Source organism: Ranitomeya imitator, chromosome 4, assembly GCF_032444005.1.
Source record: "Ranitomeya imitator isolate aRanImi1 chromosome 4, aRanImi1.pri, whole genome shotgun sequence".
Lineage (NCBI taxonomy): Eukaryota > Metazoa > Chordata > Amphibia > Anura > Dendrobatidae > Ranitomeya > Ranitomeya imitator.
In genome coordinates this window covers 396,706,333-396,725,891 of record NC_091285.1, presented here as the reverse complement: position 1 = coordinate 396,725,891, position 19,559 = coordinate 396,706,333, and positions in this window count along the sequence as shown.

The window sequence follows — 19,559 nt, the reverse complement described above, 5'->3', positions numbered from 1 at the left end:
CGGCAAAAATATCCAGTTCAGATTTTGCGCACTCTACAGAAGCGTCATGCAGGAAAGCCATGATAACTGATTAGAAGATGTCGTCCGCAGAGCGTCTTACTCGTTTCTGACGGGGGCGTCTCTTGGATGTAGTTTTATTCATGAGCATCGGCGGTAAAGGAGGGCAAACGCGCCGCTTTCTTTTTTGGGCTTTTTTAGCGACATAGATTATCCCAGAGCCGTCTTGCTGGGTTGGTGTATTTATCCTTTTCATAAGGGCAGTCGATGCTGATGTCACGGCATCTGCAGCGATGTTCTGGGCAGCCATCCGAACGTGTGGTTTTACTAATTCTAAGCCTTTTCTGAAAAGCGGCACGGTGCGACGAAATAAGCCTTTAAATAGCCCTGCCAGGCCAGAGCCATACATGTACTCGCTCCCGCGGAACCCCTCTAGCCCGTGCCCCGACTGGGCAGTATAGTAGCGGGCATAAAGAGCAGGATCTCCATACACCCTTTGAGACAGCATTTTATCGTGTCAATGCTGGCGAGGTCTAAAATGTAATCGCACTATACACTTGCCGTATCTGAATTTAACCGGCGTGCCCTGGTCCGACATGACTGTAATGTTTATGGAGTCAAAGTGTTGTTTGCACAGCGGTATGTAATCGGGCCGTGAGTAGCGCACCGTGACAATATCATTATCATCGCCGCTAACTTCTACGGTTCGTAGCAGTTGAACGTAACTGTCACCTACAAGTTGATGTTGAATTATATCAGTGTATACAAAAAGCGAATAAAAACCAGCCTTTCAATCGGGGTAAAAGCGGCGATTCCACGGCATTAAAGCAACGGGGGAGTCATCGACGGTCTGCAGTCCGAAAATAAATTTTAGCTTAGTACCCAGAGCAAACTGTATAGGGGATGGGTCGGGCAGGATCACCTCGCGGCGTAGCTCATCATATCGTATTCTGTAGGCCGGCGTAGATAAATACAGCGCTTCTATTCGGGCATTGACCGCGCCAACTAGCTTAGGAATGGACGAGTAAAATCCTGATTTTATGTGATACTGTACTAACGGTTCGCCGTGTTTAGCCGCGTAGAAGCTCCCTTCAAAAGCATCAAACGTGTTCCACGTATGGGGATACTGTATTTCCGTTAACGCCACCTCATAATCTGCTGAAAGATGAACGGCCCGCGCTAACTTGGTATTGTACTCCGATATTGTGTTTTCGGGGTACATTTTAATTGACGAATTACTGGGTAATGTCACGAAAAACGAGCCCGCTTCCATGGTTATATATCTGTCAACTCCGTGGCCGGGATCCAACTATTGAATTTTTCGGGGTAGCCCAGCCATTTGACAAAGCAGTGACTCACACCCCTGACACGTTTTTTTCTCAAAATCTTTTCTACTCTGTAGACACGATCCTCATCCATAGGTATTTTTTGCAGCTCTTCCTTATAAAATGACCCCTCTACAGGCTCCCCGGCTGAATCACTGATTTTATAAAGGGGTTTATGAAATTTATTGGAGACGCCGGTGATTAAAAAAATCTCATCGCTGTACGTCTTCTCATAGCCCTTACAGAAGGTCGACTTATAGCGCGATATTCTGACATGAGAGCCAACCGTTAAAGACGGTTTAATCGGTTTATTAGTAATAGTAGAACTGTAAATATTGCGCCAGATTTGCATCACGTTTCTCTCTGACACAGACGCGGGACTACAGCGGATCGTTGAGTGGTACGTATGGTTGTAGCTATGCAGCAAATCCGGTAAAATATCAATATACCTAAAGGTGTTATGATGCGTAAGATAGCGCCACATACGAGTTTTTAATGTGCGATTAAAACGCTCGACCATAGCGGCTTTTACATCATTGTTTGTAAAAAAAGTGATGAATATTGTGCGTATTACATAGTTGCCTGAGTGATGAATTTATAAATTCTTTGCCGCGATCCGTCTGCAGTTTCTTCGGTATGCGCTTATCATTTTGAAATATTAATTCGAACGATCTGGCGACACTCGCGCCTGTCTTGTTTGTCAAGGCCACGCACCATGCGTATCTCGATAGAACATCAATCACCGTCAGGATGTATTTGACATTATCATTTTCCCTTGAATAGTCAATTAAACTTACGAGATCCGCCTGCCACTGCGCATCAATGGCCGAGACGTAAATTTTATTTGTCAAAAAGCGTTTTCTAGCAGGCTTGTGTAGCGTGTAGGTGTCTTGCTTATTCAACCAAGCAATCACATCAGATTTCTTTATTCCGCGCGCTCTTGCAGCTCTAAATAATTTGTCAATACCCGAGAATGATCCAGGTGCATCGCTTGTAAAATATTGTTTTTCTAATATGGCATCATACGATTTAGACGCCATGATTGATTAAAATGATTGTGGCTCGTTAATCAACAGCCTGCTTCTTTCAGAAATTCAGCTGTATAAAAAATTCCTGTTTTAATCCGGCTATATCATGCGTGAGTTAATGCATGTATTAATTGCATGTATGGTTGTGTTCTGGGTGTTAACAGAAGGCGTGTGATGGGACGTAACTGGGTGTGTTTCTGGGTGTTAACAGGGGAGCTGTTTTCTGACACTCAGGATAAATACACCTGGCTGCACCACTAAGTACAGCAGACATCCATCAGAAGTCAGACTAGACTAAAAAGAAGAGCTATTCTAAATGTAAGTATATAAGACAGTTGTCTTATTATTCGCAAATGCTTAATTATATTTAACTATGCATCTCTAAAACCATAATTAAGGGTGTTATTTGTTTAACCCTGCTGTTCTGTTCGGTCTGGGGAGACCTATTTTGAACTTTGGTATTTTTTGGGGTGTTCAAGATGCGGTTCTGAAACTTGTGGTTGATTGACTTAAATGAGGATGGGTCGGTCGGCCACGGGTTTCAGAGCCGCATCTTGAATATTTTAAAGAATATTGAAGTTCAAAGTCGGTCATTTTTGACCAACAGAACAGCAGGGTTAATAAGTTAGTGTTATACTGAAGGCTCGATGCATATTTAGTAGCGTTGTATAATATAGTTTTAGTGCATAAACATATTTGTGGGCCGCAATTAATATAGAAAGACTTAACAGCGGTCAGCTATTATAACATAAGTGCATAAACATATTTGTGGGCCATAATTAATATAGAAAGACTTAACAGCGGTCAGCTATTATAACGTTAATACGCCCTAACTAGCGTATGCAGAGCTTACTTACTACCTGCGTTTTGATTAACATAGACATATTTATAGTCATATTTATACAGTAGCGGCATATTTAGTGGCGCTGTATAATATAGTTTTACCGCATAAACCATATTTGTGGCGCATAATTAATATAGAAAGACTTAGCCGTATTACCCATGATTTGCTTAGTATAAGCATATTTATACACGGGTCGCAGTTTTATTTGTTGGGGTATATAAATGAGTTTGACGAGTGGTGTTGTGTGGTTAATATAGATTGCACAAAAAATTTACACAGATAATTTATTTTAGATGGAATCCCAAAATTTTTCGGCTTTTTCCAGTCAAGCTGAGGATTCGGTAATAGGTATGTTTCAAGATTTATATACATGTATCTGTTAGTGTACCATTCTAAGTAAGGGCTGTTTATTTTATATTATCTTTATATTGTTTATTCTTTCTTGTTTAAGATGAATTTATCAGGGACAACACCGATAATGTAGATGAATTTAGCAGGAACACCTCCGATGCAGTAGATGACTTTATCAGAAACTTCAGCGATGATTTTTTAAACGGCTTCAGCGTGCCTACTCTGGAGTGTGATACACCTGGAGCTGAGTATAGTAACACTAATGCAGGTGCCGCTGCTGTGTGGGATTTGACTCAGGACATCATAGGTGCGTTGTGTGTCTGCGTGTATGTGTGTGTGTGTGTATGTGTATATAGCTTTTAAGTATTTAGACGTGTAAATATATATATATTAATTCTTTACAGATGTCGACATGTTTCCAGAACCAACCACCTCGGAACACAATCAGCTGCCTGTTGAGGAACTGATGTACCAGACCCCCACACCGAGAAACAGCCCTGATTCTAGAGCCCCTAAAAAACAGCTCGGACAGGGGTGCCGGAAAGGAAAAGGTAAGAATCATATGAAAACGTGTTTTTGCACAAGAGCTCTGAGAAAATCCACCATGCCTCTACTAAGGCCTATATCTTTATTTATAGCTTGTAAACTGAAGCCTAGAAGAATTTTCACAAAAGAGAATATACCGGAGCTAATGGAGAGCCTCGCAGAAGCTACAGAAGACGCCACGGCAATCATTCAGCACACGCCGCTAGCCCGTAAGTGTATATTTTGGTATACATGCACAGTCTCTGTACAATCAATGATACACATGCTTCACCATTGAGATCCAGGGCCCACACATATCTGACACATGTATAATCTCTCCTGCAGCTAAGCGCAGCGACCTGCGGCGGTCTCACACATATCTGGCACATGTATAATCTCTCCTACAGCTAAGCGCAGCGACCTGCGGCTGTCTCGCACATATCTGACACATGTATAATCTTTCCTGCAGCTAAACGCAAAGTCATGAGAAAAACACCTCCAGTACCTCTACAGCCGCTACAGATCACCGAGAATGGCGCTGCACCAGTGTGGACGGCAATACAGACGGCTAATGGCGCTGTTAGAACATCTCCGCTATCACCGATCTGCGTGATGCAGGACGCAGGAAACACTGTACCGGCGTACCATCGTGAAATACTCCATTCAAGTACCGAACAGTCATCGACCAACCGTGTGAATGGCCCAGCGCTACTATATCCAGAAGTGGTCGAGGCACCCCGAAAACATAAGCGAAAAACAAAGCATATTACAGAGCCACCAACCACATCCTGCGCCGTGGGTGCCACAGCCACGATGACTCGTGAAGAGTATGATCGCGAGATTGATCAGCTCGCTGATGGTAAGCAACCATCTGTAGAACCGCTCATTATACGTATGCCCCACACTATGCAACCGAAAGCGACATGTCTAACTGTATCTACTAATGCCTCTGGGCCCGGTCCCTCAGGAGCCTCTAATTTGGGCGGCCCATCTCATGTCTGTGTATCTAACTCTGTTAATGTTAAGAAACGGCCAAAGAGGGCGCTACCGGCGGATGTTAAGGTGTGTAAAGAGCTTAAGGTGTGTAAAAAGCCAAGGATTCATGCGCCAGCTACAGATCTGCCGCATGAATCCCGCAGCTGGGGCCCCGCTGAAATGCTTGTGTTTCAGGAACACTTCGTCCGCTACTTACGCTACAAACTATGGGCCCCCAAAATAATGTTTTTTTGTGATACTTTTGAAAAATTATTATCAACACAAAGCCCAACACAGGCTAATAAGGCCGAACTATACGCACTCCGGAGCCTGCTACTGGATGGCGAGATAACAACTACAACGACCCCATTATGACTAAATATGGTCGGCTACGGTATGCATAAACCACCTAAACTAGCACTACCCAGGTATAATAGGGCTAGAGTTATAAAGAGGGCTCTAAAATTGCTGGTCCGCGCTAGACGGGCGCTATGCTCTAGGAGGCGTCGTGGTGGCATGTGTCCTGCAGTGCCTCTACAGACACCCCTGCCGTCGTCACAAGAGTCAGAACAGCACTCACATAGCCAAGGCAGCTCTGCAGATGCCGCACATGCATCTACACAAAATTCACAAGCCGCAGACGCTGACGCTGCTGGTAATGTGCGGCGCCCCGATCATACAGTATTTTTGCAACACATCCATCATCATGAAAGGGCCCTCCGCAATTTCAACGGCCATATACATACAGATCATTTTAGATTTGTAAATTTGGAGCGTGTACGATCATTTGAAGAGGGCTTGAATATTGTTCATGAAGGCATTCAGGCATTACTGGATAGAATCATCAGGGACATTGAACCTGGCGACTTTGTACAGTTATGGTTTGATGTCGGCGATACTTTAGACCCTATTTTCACTACAAAACAAACCCGTGAAGATTTTAATTCCGAATCTTTTTTAAATGCTGTTGCCAGCGCACTTCAAAGTAACGCTGAATGTATATCATCCAATTCGCTAAAGCTAGTCGTCACCATCATTAAAAACCGACGCGGTGGTGTAAAACAAAAAAGGCGCTTGAAATCTATAGCGAGCAGTCAAATCATTAAACAAAAGAGACAATGGCTGTATGATTTTAACAATTACACGACAAATCTGTGTTTGGCTGCTAGTGTGTGCGCCCTGATGGACGACACGGATGTCACTGATGGTGTTTTACTGAGCTGCTCTAAAAACATACACGCAGCACTGGGCATCCCTAATGATCAATTAGTGAGTTTTAGCGACATCCCTGCATTTGAAAAATATTTGGGGGTCACCATTAAAGTACTGTACTATAGTCAGGGCGATTGGCGTTACTTTCAGAGCGGTAATACACCTAATGGCAAAACAGTATTCATATTGTTCCATGATAATCACTACTACGGTATCAAAAATATGAAGGGTTTTATCGGTGCTGATTACTTTTGTGAGCTATGCAATTCAGTGTTTCACCACAAAAACAAACACTCCTGCCAGTATTTTTGTAAAGCCTGTCAGAGAGAGAATTGCGTAGAAAGCAGTGCCGACCAACAGCCCAGGTGTCCTGTTTGCAGAGTTTATTGCCGCTCGAGCGTGTGCTTAGATTATCACAAACAATTGGGATTAGGCGACCCGGCATTCTGCAGACTTAAAACATTTTGTGATAAATGCAACCTTTTTGTCCTCAGAAATAGCGAAACAGAGCATAAATGTAATGGTTTGCGGTGTCCTGTATGTCGCAGACATATAAATAAATTCGATGCCCATCTTTGTTACATGCGGAAGTATGTAGCACAGGATGAGTCAGATTGTTATATCTTTTATGATTTTGAATGTATGCAGGAGACAGGCACGCACATTCCGAATTACATTTATGCTACAACGCTGTATGGCCACCCCTCCTGGGAGTTTGAGGGTGATACCTGTACACATGACTTTGTACAGTTCTTTACAAGCGGCAAATTTTCAGATCATACATTTATTGCCCACAATGGTGGAAGATACGACGCATACTTTATTGTTAAGGAACTGATTTCTGAAAAACTACAAGTACAGTTGATAACCCAAGGTGGCCGTCTCTTGTGTGTGTCGCTACCCGATTTGTCTATAAGGTTCATAGACTCTCTAAATTTTATCCCCATGAAACTCAGTAAATTACCGCAGGCCATGGGCTTTTCAGGAGGCAAAGGACATTTTCCACACTTTTTCAATACCAGAGAAAACCAAAATTATGTAGGCCCCATACCTGATGTAAAATATAATGGGGTGGAGTACATGTCACCTGGTGAGAAGGTAGAATTCCTGGAGTGGTATGAGACACAGGTAAATACAACTTTTGACTTCAAGGCCGAGCTAAAATCTTATTGCAAACAAGATGTTGAAATTTTGAGACACGCCTGCGAGATCTATAGAGAGCGTATTATGCAGATGACGCAGAAAAATGTTAAAAAATACTGTAGGCGTCAAAAGCAAAGGATTGTAGTGAGCAGATGTGTTGATCCTTTTCAGCTCATCACCCTGGCCTCGGTGTGTATGACAATGTACCGGTTTAAATTTCTTCCAAAAAAGACAATCGCCATTTTACCTGGTGATAATTATCACAAGGCAAAAAAGCGCTACTCGACACCCGCTATACAGTGGCTCATGTATGTAGCCCACTCTGAGAACATCGACATACAGCACGCTTTGAGAGGCGGTGAAAAACAGGTCGGGAAGTATTTTCTAGATGGCTATGCCTATGTTAGCGGCCAGCACATAGCCTTTGAATTTCAGGGGTGTTTTTACCACGGGTGCCCCGTGTGCTATAATGAAAATGACACGAATAAGGTCACAAGTACGTCCTACGGCCAGTTATATTACACCTTTTTAGCTAAAAAGCGTTACTTACAGTGCTGCGGGTATACAGTAAGACTGATGTGGGAGCATGAGTGGAATGAAATGGTTGAAAATGATTCTAACCTTCAAGCATTTCTCCGCCAGATGGAATTCCCCGTTCCTTTAGACCCCCGTGATGCGCTTTATGGCGGGCGAACTAACGCCATTAAGCTCTATCACCATCTGGAAGAAGGGGAGACTTTACACTACTACGATTTCACCAGTCTGTACCCCTTTGTAAACAAAACTAAAACATACCCTGTAGGCCATCCAGACATCATCTACGACAATTTTGGATTCATTAAAAAATACTTTGGCATTGCTAGAGTCAAGGTCTATCCACCGAGAGATTTATTTTTTCCAGTTCTACCGGTAAAACTCAACAAAAAATTAATGTTTCCCCTTAGCTACACATGCGCTGCAAATTCCCAGGCAGCTATTTGTGCCCACAGTGATGAAGAACGGGCGCTGACAGGCACCTGGTGCACTATAGAGCTCGAGATGGCTATAGAAAAAGGGTATCGGATCGCACACATCTATGAAATATGGCATTTTCCTAAAACCACTGATGATCTGTTTGCTCCCTACATTAAATTACATCTTAGGGATAAGCAGGAAGCCTCTGGTTATCCTAGCTGGTGTACTGATGACGCCAAGAAACGGTAGTACATTGACTCTTTTCTTGAAAAAGAAGGCGTCCAATTACGGCCTGAAAATATAGCTGTCAATCCTGCTAAGCGACAGATCTCCAAGCTTTTCTTAAATTCTTTATGGGGAAAGTTTGCGCAGAGATCTAATCTATCATGTACCAGCATTGTTAGGGATCCAGATGAGCTTTTTAAGTATTTGTTCCTGCCTTACTATGACATTTCGATGTTACATTTCCTTGATGATGACACCGCAACCATTAACTGGAAATATGCAAAAGGCCACCACACACTCAACAAAAACACAAACATTTTTATAGCGTGTTTTACAACAGCGTATGCTCGGTTAGAGCTCTATTCGCTGCTGGATCGGCTGCAGGAGAGGTGCCTCTATCACGACACAGATTCAGTTATTTTTGTACAGAGAGATGGTGAGTGGCAACCGCCTTTAGGCGATTACCTGGGGGAGCTGACCAGTGAAATACCAGATGGTACACATATCACCGAATTTGTATCCGCTGGCCCCAAAACTTACGGCTACAAACTCAACACCGGTAAAACTGTCTTAAAAGTTAAGGGTATAACACTAAATGTCGGTAACTCTCAATCTATTAATTTCAACAGTCTGAAAGATCTAGTTCTGGACTACCCGCGCAATTCTGCCACAGAAACTCAGAAACGTATTGTCGTACAGCAGGCATCCATTGTGAGAAATAAAAAGTACTGGGATATTGAAACAAGGCCATTACGCAAAACACAAAAGTGCGTTTATACAAAGCGGCGACTATTAGACGATTTCACAACATTACCTTTTGGGTATTAGTCGAGTATTGTGATGGATACGCGTCTGCAGCACCCATTCTCGTGCATTCTAGCAGGCCCGTCTAATTCTGGAAAGAGCTATTTTGTAAAACAGCTGCTATATAATATTGAAGCTAATTTTTCTCAGAAACCTGATAATATTGTATGGTTTTATTCGTGTTGGCAAAAACTATATGATGAAATCTCTCTCTCTTTTCCCCACGCCCGATTTGTGGAGGGTCTGCCGCATACATTCGTAGATGACGAATTATTCCCACCGGAGAAGGTGAATTTGGCGATTGTTGATGATCTCATGGAGAGTGCTAGTGAAAATTGTGAGATAGAAAAAGCCTTTACCAAGTATGTGCACCACAGAAATCTCAGCATTTTCTACCTGGTGCAAAACATATTTTGCCAGGGTAAGAAAAGCCGTACGATAAATTTAAACACAAAGTACATGGTGCTTTTTAATAACCCCCGAGATAAATTACAAATTTTAACTCTAGCTCGTCAGATGTATCCCGGAAAAACACGTTTTTTCCTAGAAGCTTTTGAGGATGCCACGCGGGAGCCTTACTATATTTGCTTGTAGATTTGAGAGCTACTACCCCTGAGGATCTGCGCTTAAGGACTGGGTTGTTTCCACCCGCGCTGCCCGCTGTCTATGTTCAAAAGAAAAACACTTCTAAAAAGTGAATTTTACCCGGCATCAGCCATTCTACGCTGTGTGCGTTGTGATGTAAAGATGTCTGAGAGGCTCCGGCGTAACTGGGCTCTCTTAAAAACCCTAGTGAAAGCAACCCCCGCTGTCAGAAAGTCTATTTTGCGCGATGCAAGCGATGATTTAATTACAGCCATAGGCGAGATTGCTTTAAATATCTTAAAAGGCAGGATTCCGCTGAAAGAGCGCCAAAAAGGTATATTAAAGAAGTGGCGTAAAGCTATAAGAACCCTGAGCGACAGATCTCAGCCCATAAAGAAAAAGAAGCGCCTACTAAAACAGGCCGGCGGGTTTATCGGCCCTCTTTTAGCTTTTGCAATTCCAATAATAACAAGCCTGATCGCCGGAAGATAATGGAGCATGCAACGAAAATGTATCTAGTCCCCAAACAGGAGCTAGACAAACTAAGACCCGGTACTACAGATAACATACGCGACAGTGTTATTCGACGCCTTGCTGGTGAAATTAGCGACATTTTACAGCGTCGTGACATTCCCGATGATGTGAAAATTAAAATGTATAGCTCTGTGCTACAACGCTACTTGGTACATACGCGACACAGCTCAAAAGAAGTAACGGATTTAAATCTCATTAGCACTCCTGATCCTGGTCAGCAACAATTGCCAAATACCGACTCTGATAAAAATCATGAGATCGCTGAAATTGTCGGCCATATAAACCAAAGATATAAAAAGAATGCTGAATTTTTACTAAACAGGCTGCTGCAGAATAAAAATGTCACAGCATGGAATAATAATGCTGAATTTATTTTCAAAGGATCCGTAATACCAGGGTCTAACTTACTGGATTTGGTACGTAGTACAACGCAGAGCCATGCTCTGAACAGTAGAAATTTACCGCCGGGTTGGGATTCATTTATGCAGGCTATGGCTGAGCTAAATATGCCGTCTACAGTTGTGGGTAACCCCGCTACTAGGAAGCTTTTAGATGAATTAAAAATTACCAACAGTGAGACACGCTCTGTATCTACACCGCTGAAGTTAGCGGCGGCTCCCCGTACAATTCAATCTTTACATTCCCCGTCATTAGGTACCACACGCGGAACTCTGCTACCTAAAAAAAGGTCTCTACCGATGCTACAAACCATGTGGCTCACGATGTAAAGAATGTACTAGATAAATGCTGTACTCGTCTTGCAACGCTATATTAATTATTTTGTAAGAAGTGTAATTGTTCATTATACTATTTAATGTTTTTACTTTTTATATTCTGTAAGAATTTTTTATAGTATTGAAATGTCTTTGAGATGTTGTTTTATTGTGAGAAATAAATCTTTTTAAATTTTTTACAATATCGTGTCTTTGGTTTATATTCGTATTAAACACATGGGTAGTAGAAACACAAATAACTTCTCAGATGACATCTACAGACACAAAAAAGAGAAAGCAAATATCAAACATGCTGCGTTATAAAACATAAATAATACACAATGCCTGGGCAAATGACCCGCAGATAACCCTACAAGTACAAACAGAAAAGCTGTCTCTTCTGTTTGTGAAAATAAACATTTATTGGTAAAGCGATTACAACAACAATTGACCTAGGTGTTATAAACCTCTGACCCGTAGATAACCCTTACATAACCCTACAGGTACAATACAAGTACAAACAGAAAATCTGGCTCTTCTGTTTGTGAAAATAAACATTTAGTTAATGGTCAGTAGGTACATAAATAAAATGGCTCTTCTGTTTGTGAAAATAAACATTTAGTTAATGTACAGTAGGGCCACAAATAAACAGCTTGGTGTGTTATAAGTTCTGCACTATATGAATACACTGTGAATAAATCACAGCTAACAGAATCAAACTCGAGCTGTGTATAAAAACAAAATACGAGGAATAATATCAAACTGCAACAAATTAAACTATATTAAACTATATCAAAAGGGGAAATCAGTGAATAAAACACAACTTACAGAATCAAACTCGAGCTACGTGTATAAAAATATAAAACAAATACGTGAATAATATCAAACTACAACAAATTAAAGTATATCAAAAGGGGGAAATCAAACAAGGAGGGACAGCTGGCTACCAGCCGTCAGACAGGAGGAGGGGAGGGGTTACACATTTTGATACACTTTGATAGGGGCGGGGCACCTGTCAGATTGAGTTTGACGAAACCACCCGATTATACACTACTTCTCCCTATAGTTTTTTAGAGCTTCAATGGTGCCATCCTGCTTTAGTAGTGCAAATGCTTTCTTTTTACTGTTAATTGCCTGTCTTACTTCTTTGTTTAGCCACATTGGGTTTTTCCTATTTCTAGTCCTTTTATTCCCACAAGGTATAAACCGCTTACAGTGCCTATTTAAGATGTTCTTAAACATTTTCCATTTAATATCTGTATTCTTATTTCTGAGGATATTGTCCCAGTCTACCAGATTAAGGGCATCTCTAAGCTGGTCAAACTTTGCCTTCCTAAAGTTCAGTGTTTTTGTGACTCCCTGACAAGTCCCCCTAGTGAAAGTCAGGTGAAACCGTACAATATTGTGGACGCTATTTCCTAGATGTCCGACCACCTGCAGATTTGTTATTCTGTCAGGTCTATTAGATAGTATTAGGTCTAAAAGTGCTGCTCCTCTGGTTGGATTCTGCACCAATTGTGAAAGATAATTTTTCTTGGTTATTAGAAGAAACCTGTTGCCTTTATGGGTTTCACAGGTTTCTGTTTCCCAGTTAATATCCGGGTAGTTAAAGTCCCCCATAACCAGGACCTCATTATGGGTTGCAGCTTCATCTATCTGCTTTAGAAGTAGACTTTCCATGATTTCTGTTATATTTGGGGGTTTGTAACAGACCCCAATGAGAATTCTGTTACTATTTTTCCCTCCATGAATTTCGCCCCATATGGACTCGACATCCTCATTCCCTTCGCTAATATCCTCCCTTAAAGTGGACTTTAGACAAGACTTTACATAGAGACAAACCCCTCCTCCTCTCCGATGTTTACGATCCTTTCTAAACAGACTGTAACCCTGTAAGTTAACTGCCCAGTCATAGCTTTAATCTAACCATGTCTCGGTTATTCCCACTATGTCAAAGTTACCTGTAGATATTTCTGCTTCTAGTTCTTCCATCTTGTTTGGCAGGCTTCTGGCGTTTGCGAGCATGCAGTTTAGAGGATTTTGTTTTGTTCCAATCTCCTCGCTGTGGATTGTTTTAGAAATGTTCTTACCTCCCTTCTGAGTATATTTTCCTGGGTCTTCTTTGTTCGAGTCTAATGTTTTTCTTCCCGTCCCCTCTTCTTCTAGTTTAACGCCCTCCTGATGAGTGTAGCAAGTCTTCTGGCGAATGTGTGTTTCCCAGGTTTGTTGAGGTGTAGTCAGTCTTCAGTAAACCAGGTAAAGAGACTGCAAACCGGTGTCCTCGTTCTTTAGTTCTTTACTGCGCCATTCACCATCTTCCATCTACACACTGGGAGCCCTGGGGATATACTTCACCTGTGGGAAGTTGTACCATCTAGCTGCCATAACATCACCCCAGAGGACCCCTTAAAGCAGCGTCGGTCTCCACTGACCGAATACAACAGGTGGGATGAAACTGAATGGGAAGAGATACAGATTAGATTTTAGAAAAAAACTTTTTGACAGTTAGGGTGATCAATAAGTGGAACAGGCTGCCACGCGAGGTGGTGAGTTCTCCTTCAAAGGAAGTCTTCAAACCGAGGCTGGACAGATATCTGTCTGGGATGATTTAGTGAATCCTGCTTTGAGCAGGGGGTTGGACCAGATGACCCAGAAGGTCGCTTCCAACTCTAACATTCTATGATTCTATGATTCTATGATCAGACTGTCCTGTCTACACCTGCCTTTCCTGTCATATTCCCTGCCTGCATTTGTTGGACATTCCTCCGTGTTAACCTCGCTACCCTTTCCTAGGGGTCAGGTGCCATATACTCAAGGTCAGTCCTGGAGTAGCATCTGGGTCACCTCCCTTGTCTCTCCATGGATCTCGTGTTGTTAGTGCAGCGCCCCAGAGACTTGGTCGTTGCAGTAGTGTCGCTCTGCCACTAAGGGGAGTGATGGTGCGTCTGATAGCACTAAAGGAGTTCACCTGACCAGGTATCACAAGCACACATTATACTTCACACTCCGGCCTCTAGGGGGAGCAAAAGGATTTATTTATTAGGCCACTCCTCACACTGGTAAAACTAGGGGTTGGATAGGAAGTTAGGAGAGAAGCTGTCTGGGTTTTGCCCAGGCAACATCCCGTGGCAGGGGGTGTTGCAAAAGAGACTTCAGAGGGGTCCCTGTCAGGCGTGGGAATCTGGCAGAGACTTAGCGACAAGGACAGATCGTTACAGAGCTGCGCCTGCACTACCTTGCGCGGCATCTAAAGAAAGGACACGAAGCGAAGGATATTGTGGACAGTGATAAATGAGATCAAGCACAAAGGAGAGCCAGTAGGAGTCGTGCCCCGAGAACGGCAACATCCTACTGAGGCGCATAGCCGGTGACCGGAACACCGAGGAAGTAACTGACTTTATGCCTTACTTCAAATACCGCAGGACAGTTAATTATAGGTTGTCTGTCTACCATACATCACCTAAGCAGACATAGGGGGCAAGCGTGGAGAGGGGCGTCTCTAGGGTCCCAGAATAGCTCCGAGCCTTCCCGTCAAACGGGTGCGTCCTGTTATGCTAGGCAATTCAGTAACACAATGTACATAGCGATCAGAGCACATACAGTGATCTGACAATAACCCAAAATAATAGAACGAGCTCTGAGACGTGGAAACTCTGTAGACCGCAATTCCTGATCCTCTCCAAACACAACTAGAGGCAGCTGTGGATTGCGCCTAAGGCTCCCTATGCAACTCGGCACAGCCTGAGAAACTAACTAGCCTGAAGATAGAAAAATAAGCCTACCTTGCCTCAGAGAAATACCCCAAAGGAAAAGGCAGCCCCCCACACATAATGACTGTGAGTAAGATGAAAAGACAAACGTAGGGATGAAATAGATTCAGCAAAGTGAGGCCCGATATTCTAGACAGAACGAGGATAGGAAAGATAACTTTGCGGTCTACACAAAACCCTAAAGAAAACCACGCAAAGGGGGCAAAAAGACCCTCCGTACCAAACTAACGGCACGGAGGTACACCCTCTGCGTCCCAGAGCTTCCAGCAAAACAAATAGACAAGCTGGACAGAAAAAATAGCAACAAATAGCAAAGAAGCACTTAGCTATGCAGAGCAGCAGGCCACAGGAATGATCCAGAGAAACACAAGTCCAACACTGGAACATTGACAGGAAGCATGGATCAAAGCATCAGGTGGAGTTAAGTAGAGAAGCAGCTAACGACCTCACCAGATCACCTGAGGGAGGAAACTCAGAAGCTGCAGTACCACTTTCCTCCACAAACGGAAGCTCCCAGAGAGAATCAGCCGAAGTACCTTTTGTGACCACAGGAGTGAACTCTGCCACAGAATTCACAACAGTACCCCCCCTTGAGGAGGGGTCACCGAACCCTCACCAGAGCCCCCAGGCCGACCAGGATGAGCCACATGAAAGGCACGAACAAGATCGGGAGCATGGACATCAGAGGCAAAAACCCAGGAATTATCTTCCTGAGCATAACCCTTCCATTTAACCAGATACTGGACTTTCCGTCTTGAAAGACGAGAATCCAAAATCTTCTCCACAATATACTCCAATTCCCCCTCCACCAAAACTGGGGCAGGAGGCTCAACAGATGGGACCATAGGTGCCACGTATCTCCGCAACAATGACCTATGGAATACGTTATGTATGGAAAAAGAATCTGGAAGGGTCAGACGAAAAGATACAGGATTAAGAACCTCAGAAATCCTATACGAACCAATAAAACGAGGTTTAAACTTAGAAGAGGAAACCTTCATAGGAATATGACGAGAAGATAACCAAACCAGATGCCCAACACGAAGTCGGGGACCCACACGGCGTCTGCGATTAGCGAAAAGTTGAGCCTTCTCCTGGGACAAGGTCAAATTGTCCACTACCTGAGTCCAAATCTGCTGCAACCTGTCCACCACAGTATCCACACCAGGACAGTCCGAAGACTCAACCTGTCCTGAAGAGAAACAAGGATGGAACCCAGAATTGCAGAAAAACTGCGAAACCAAGGTAGCCGAGCTGGCCCGATTATTAAGGGCGAACTCAGCCAAAGGCAAAAAGGACACCCAGTCATCCTGATCAGCAGAAACAAAGCATCTCAGATATGTTTCCAAGGTCTGATTGGTTCGTTCGGTCTGGCCATTAGTCTGAGGATGGAAAGCCGAGGAAAAAGACAAGTCAATGCCCATCCTACCACAAAAGGCTCGCCAAAACCTCGAAACAAACTGGGAACCTCTGTCAGAAACAATATTCTCTGGAATGCCATGCAAACGAACCACATGCTGGAAGAACAAAGGCACCAAATCAGAAGAGGAAGGCAATTTAGACAAGGGTACCAGATGGACCATCTTAGAAAAGCGATCACAGACCACCCAAATGACTGACATCTTTTGAGAAACGGGAAGGTCAGAAATAAAATCCATAGAGATATGTGTCCAAGGCCTCTTCGGGACCGGCAAGGGCAAAAGCAACCCACTGGCACGAGAACAGCAGGGCTTAGCCCGAGCACAAATCCCACAGGACTGCACAAAAGTACGCACATCCCGCGACAGAGAGGGCCACCAAAAGGATCTAGCCACTAACTCTCTGGTACCAAAGATTCCAGGATGACCAGCCAACACCGAACAATGAAGTTCAGAGATAACTCTATTCGTCCACCTATCAGAGACAAACAGTCTCTCCACTGGGCAACGATCAGGTTTATTAGCCTGAAATTTTTGCAGCACCCGCCGCAAATCAGGGGAGATGGCAGACACAATTACTCCTTCCTTGAGGATACCCGCCGGCTCAGATAAACCCGGAGAGTCGGGCACAAAACTCCTAGACAGAGCATCCGCCTTCACATTTTTAGAGCCCGGAAGGTACGAAATCACAAAGTCAAAACGGGCAAAAAACAACGACCAACGAGCTTGTCTAGGATTCAAGCGCTTGGCAGACTCGAGATAAGTCAAGTTCTTATGATCAGTCAATACCACCACGCGATGCTTAGCTCCTTCAAGCCAATGACGCCACTCCACGAATGCCCACTTCATGGCCAGCAACTCTCGGTTGCCCACATCATAATTTCGCTCAGCAGGCGAAAACTTCCTGGAAAAGAAAGCGCATGGTTTCATCACTGAGCAACCAGAACCTCTATGTGACAAAACATCCCCTGCTCTAATCTCAGAAGCATCAACCTCGACCTGGAACGGAAGAGAAACATCTGGTTGACACAACACAGGGGCAGAAGAAAAACGACGCTTCAACTCTTGAAAAGCTTCCACAGCAGCAGAAGACCAATTAACCAAATCAGCACCCTTCTTGGTCAAATCGGTCAATGGTTTGGCAACACTAGAAAAATTGCAGATGAAGCGACGATAAAAATTAGCAAAGCCCAGAAACTTTTGCAGACTTTTCAGAGATGTCGGCTGAGTCCAATCATGGATGGCTTGGACCTTAACCGGATCCATCTCGATAGTAGAAGGGGAACAGATGAACCCCAAAAATGAAACCTTCTGCACACCAAAGAGACACTTTGATCCCTTCACAAACAAAGAATTAGCACGCAGGACCTGAAAAACCGTTCTGACCTGCTTCACATGAGACTCCCAATCATCCGAGAAGATCAAAATGTCATCCAAGTACACAATCAGGAATTTATCCAGGTACTCACGGAAGATGTCATGCATAAAGGATTGAAACACTGATGGAGCATTGGCAAGTCCGAACGGCATCACTAGATACTCAAAATGACCCTCGGGCGTATTAAATGCAGTTTTCCATTCATCGCCTTGCCTGATTCTCACCAGATTATACGCACCACGAAGATCTATCTTAGTGAACCAACTAGCCCCCTTAATCCGAGCAAACAAATCAGATAACAATGGCAAGGGGTACTGAAATTTAACAGTGACCTTTTGGGAATTTACTACCAGGAATCAAATTGATAGCACAATCACAATCCCTATGCGGAGGCAGGGCATCGGACTTGGGCTCATCAAATACATCCCGGTAATCAGACAAGAACTCTGGAACCTCAGAAGGGGTGGATGACGAAATTGACAGAAATGGAACATCACCATGTACCCCCTGACAACCCCAGCTGGACACCAACATGGAATTCCAATCCAATACTGGATTATGGGCTTGTAGCCATGGCAACCCCAACACGACCACATCATGCAGATTATGCAACACCAGAAAGCGAATATCCTCCTGATGTGCAGGAGCCATGCACATGGTCAGCTGGGTCCAGTACTGAGGCTTATTCTTGGCCAAAGGTGTAGCATCAATTCCTCTCAATGGAATAGGACACTGCAAGGGCTCCAATAAAAACCCACGTTTAGCATAATCCAAGTCCATCAAATTCAGGGCAGCGCCTGAATCCACAAACACCATGACAGAATACGACGACAAGGAGCATATCAAGGTAACGGACAGAAGAAATTTTGACTGTACAGTACCAATGGCGGCAGACCTAGCGAACCGCTTAGTGCGCTTAGGACAATCAGAGATAGCATGAGTGGAATCACCACAGTAGAAACACAGCCCATTCAGACGTCTGTGTTCTTGCCGTTCAACTCTGGTCATAGTCCTATCGCACTGCATAGGCTCAGGTTTAATCTCAGGTAATACCGCCAAATGGTACACAGATTTACGCTCACGCAAGCGTCGACCAATCTGAATGGCCAAAGACATAGACTCATTCAAACCAGCGGGCATAGGAAATCCCACCATGACATCCTTAATGGCTTCAGAGAGACCCTTTCTGAAAATGGCTGCAAGCGCAGATTCATTCCATTGAGTGAGCACGGACCATTTTCTAAATTTCTGGCAATATAGCTCTATCTCATCCTGAGCCTGACAAAGAGCCAGCAAATTTTTTTCTGCCTGATCTACTGAATTAGGCTCATCGTACAGCAATCCATGCGCCAGGAAAAACGCATTGATATCACTCAATGCAGGATCTCCTGACGCAAGAGAAAATGCCCAGTCCTGAGGGTCGCCACGCAAAAAAGAAATGACGATCCTAACCTGTTGCGCTGGGTCACCTGAGGAACGAGGTTTCAAAGCCAGAAACAGTTTACAATTATTCTTGAAACTCAGAAATTTAGTTCTATCTCCAAAAAACAAATCTGGAATAGGAATTCTCGGTTCTAACAAAGAATTCTGAACCACAAAATTTTGAATATCTTGAACTCTTGCCGTGAGCTGATCTACACATGAAGACAGACCTTTAATGTCCATTGTAACACCTGTGTCCTGAACCACCCAAATGTCTAGGGGAAAAAAAAGACAAATCACAGTGCAAAGGAAAAAAAATGGTCTCAGAACTTCTTTTTTCCCTCTATTGAGAATCA